The sequence below is a fragment of the Nuphar pumila genome, chromosome 7 (genome assembly GCF_984573655.1).
Source record: "Nuphar pumila chromosome 7, dmNupPumi1.hap1.1, whole genome shotgun sequence".
Taxonomy (NCBI): Eukaryota; Viridiplantae; Streptophyta; class Magnoliopsida; order Nymphaeales; family Nymphaeaceae; genus Nuphar; species Nuphar pumila.
In genome coordinates, this window is record NC_143255.1 from 81,858,662 (window position 1) to 81,862,453 (window position 3,792).

At 37.2% G+C, this 3,792-nt stretch overlaps 1 pseudogene; it reads right to left on the minus strand.

Moving 5' to 3' along the window:
• Nucleotides 1–607: 607 nt before the first annotated feature.
• Nucleotides 608–2,597, minus strand: LOC149832410 (proteasome subunit beta type-7-B pseudogene; annotated as a pseudogene).
• Nucleotides 2,598–3,792: the final 1,195 nt, after the last annotated feature.

The window sequence follows — 3,792 nt, forward strand, 5'->3', positions numbered from 1 at the left end:
GTTAAATTCTGATAAAAGGAAAAAATATTTAAGGAAAATATGATGAATTTTGAAAACGGATCCAGTGTAGATCCAATGTTATTTTATAAAAGATAAAAATTTTAAGTCTTATTTACATCTTGACTATGGCCATTGATGTAAATCATCAACTTAGAATTAATTACCTTTTACGAAATGGTGCACGTGTCATTCGTGTTACCATTTGTGAGAATATGGAAAATGAAGGTGAAAAATATGAGAACAAGAAATTAATGGTATTTACAATGCTCATTCATTCTATCTAAAAGCTGAAAATTTAAATTCTCATTTAAGATCTAACTTATTACAAGGTTTAAATTTGAAAATACAAATCTCAAGTGATGATATTCTCCTTATGTTCTCTGCAAAACAAAGTTGTCACAATGCAAAGATAAAAGAAAAGGGAGAAAATTAGGTTGAAAATGCAACTGCAAATGGTTATGCCAATTCTATAAAAAAATGCCTATGGGCAACCATCCTAGACTGAATATGTCAAACTAAATAAGACTACGAATAAATGGATGTTTAAGCTAATGAACTCCTATATGAGGAAATACATATAACATACTAAATATTAAATAAAAAAAAATCAGGTTAGTATATCCATGAACCGATAGATTGGTGGCAACAAGATATCAATCCAACCTTTATTAATGAAACAACGATTCCGACAGATTGCAGGTGGTGGGTGAGCTTTCTGCAAATTAACACCTATAACAGTGATTAAATGATAAGTTGAGATGCCAATGGGTAGCCAACAAGAAAATGGCAGGTGAGTCATAGGTGGAGAGATGTTGCAGGGATGTTACTGCAATGGTAGCAGTATGATAAGAAATGATGTGTATCAGCTGTGCACAGGATATGGCTGTGATGTGAAGTGCGACATAGTGTTGGTAATGAAAGTTACGTGGCATAAACGCAAAAGATGCAGTGTAGCTGTGCTGCTAAATGCAAGGGCAGAAAGCAGATGGATTTTACCTAAGGTGATGCATATGTTTTTAACAGGGAAGAATGTATACAGGAGAAGACATGAAAACAGGATATGCGTTGAACTGAAATTTGGCTTTTGAATCAACAAAGCATGGGTTTTATAGGAAATCAAGTCCTAGTGCTGAGTTAGTAGGACAACCTACTTTAATTCTGCAAGCTAAATATCTTACAGTAGTTTGGGAACTTGATCTTGAATTGATGAGATATCCAGCTTCCCCTCAATAGGTCCCATAACAAAACAGGAATGATTGCCCAGAACAGATATTCCATATCAACTCAGAAAGATGCCACCAAATAAATCAAAAAACCGATTTTCTCTGTAAAAGCGTAATGCTTAGTGGCTTCATACAGTTCTCAAACTTGGTGTAATTGGTGACTGAGAGATGAATGTGTGTCTGGAAATGTTGTGAAGAAAAAGATGTACATGGGGATGTGCTCAAAAGGACCATTTGTGGGAATTGTTCCATACAGATTTGTTGCTAGAAACAGCTACCACTTTAAGGCTATGAATATTTGGCAAGCTCCCTAGGGATTCTCCCAGTTAATTGGTTGTTGTAGGAATACAAGAGGTTTTAATTTTCCCAGTGAAGAAGGAATTGTAGAGGCAGTAAGCACAGGAGATGGCGAGGATGGTGCTGGGGTGTACCTGCCGGCATATGCAGGGTTGCAGTAGAGGGAAATTTAAAAATGGAGCTGGGATATGGAGTGTTGCTATTGTGTGAGCTGCCACTTGTAGCCAGTGGTGGTATAGACATTTAGGAAAGAAAGGGGTAAGGCATTCCTCTGAGAAGCATTAATTCAGCACAAATGAAAATGTTATTTAAAGAATAGGATCTATCAACCTAAATCTAGTTATTAACAGCACAAGAGCATAAATAAAAAAAAGAAACAAGGCTGGCCAAAGAATGCCAAAATATTGATTACTTGTAATTGAAATAGTCTTTGTTTTGAATATATCGAGGACTGAATGCTTATCATCCCATTCTTCCATTGCATCTCCTTCAATAATTTCCACCAACTCTTTCCATGGATTCATCTTGGTTGATGATACCACAATACCACCCTTCTCAGAAAAATAGCCTCCTGAATTGAGATATGTACGGGGGTTTGGCAATTGGTGCTTCCTCAAGTATTCTTCATGGCCCTTAGTTATTACACAGACATCCACATTACCACTTCCCAAGTCACTGAAGATACCAGAACAGATTGCCTTACATACAAGCTTTTATACCGGAATGAATTTGGCAATTGGTGATTCCTCTTTGTATCTTGACGCAAACATTGCCATCGCTGCAAGTGACCCAGAACCCATTGTTGCACAGGGGAGGGTGTTAGTTGAACCATGAGGGTATATAGTGTGCAAGTACGGTTTCGTGGCATCAACACTACCAAATAACAAAGTAGTACTAATATAACCTTGATAACTCAACAAGTGAAATTTCAGAATAGTAAGGGCAGTGACAACCCTAGATTTTGTATCAGCAGTTGCATAGTTATGCAAAACTAGCTGTGAACTAATCATTTCTGTTACAGACTCTCTATCAGCAGCAAAATTTTTCCACTCCACAACAGTATATGTTGGGTGCCATACATTGCATTGTTTTTTTTTTTTAGTGAGAAAGAAACTAATATACAATCTACTATTCGAAATTCTTGCATAGAACCATTACAAAAATCATGGACTTAACAAAGAATCGGAACGTTACCTACTTTGTTTGTACCTTTGATGGGAGTTGAATGCAAAATAACACCAAGCAGTCCAAGATTTATTTGAATCTTTCTTGTTCGAGGAGGATTGATGGATAAATGAAGATGGATCGGCTCTCTTCAATCCAGTCCTGCTGGTGAACTACGATCCCAGATTATTCTGATCTCAGGAAAATGAGGGTCTTGGGACATTTAAAATGAGAAGTCAATAAGATGTGGGGATGTTCGGATAAAACTAAGCAGCGGCACCGCAGGTGCTGCAGAATGTTACTTGGAGAAGGAAAACACTGATGCTACAAACTTGACATTTAGCTGACCAAAAATGCATTAAAGAATAAAAAACATGGTGATGACCTTAAGGTGGGTCGTCCACTATGCAGAGATCGAAAACCAGGGATGAAGGAATCATCGAGTGACTAAAATGTTAAAATATCAAGTAAAACAACATTCATAAACAGAAATATGGTAACGAGAAAAGAAAAGAAAAGAAAAGGGGAAATCAATTGATCTGATAATGCCAAAACCAAGAATGGTCACAACTGTCTGATTGTGAAAAGAAATACAGAAGGAAGATAGAAGGTAAAGCTATGTCGGAATGAGATGTCCCGACTACTTTTGCACAGGATAGATTGAAATCGCCATAAGCCATCCAAAACCATCCCTGATGCGTCAATGATATTGAAAGCAGAAAAAAGAGAAAAGAAAAAAAAAAGAAGAAAAGGAAAGAAAATTAAACTATAAATAGGCATTACAAACCGTGAAGATCAAAGAAATCTATGAACGAAGAAAAGGAGAAAAAAAATGAATGGTGATTTACCTCTGTTTTGCAGGAATCCGGAAGAGAGAGGAGAGGTTTTACCTTGATTCGGCTACAATGACAGTCGTCTTCTTGATTCTTGATTTCTGCGAAGATTGGTCGGCTTCAATCAAAATGGAGAAACCCAAGGGAATAAGAAGAAAGTATGAAGAAGAAGGACGTATGACGGTGGAGAGGTAGGAGACGGATCCCTTCGTAGAGGCTTGGAGGTCTCTTCTTAAAGAGTGGCTCAAATCCTCCAGAAGATCAAGCAGTTGAGG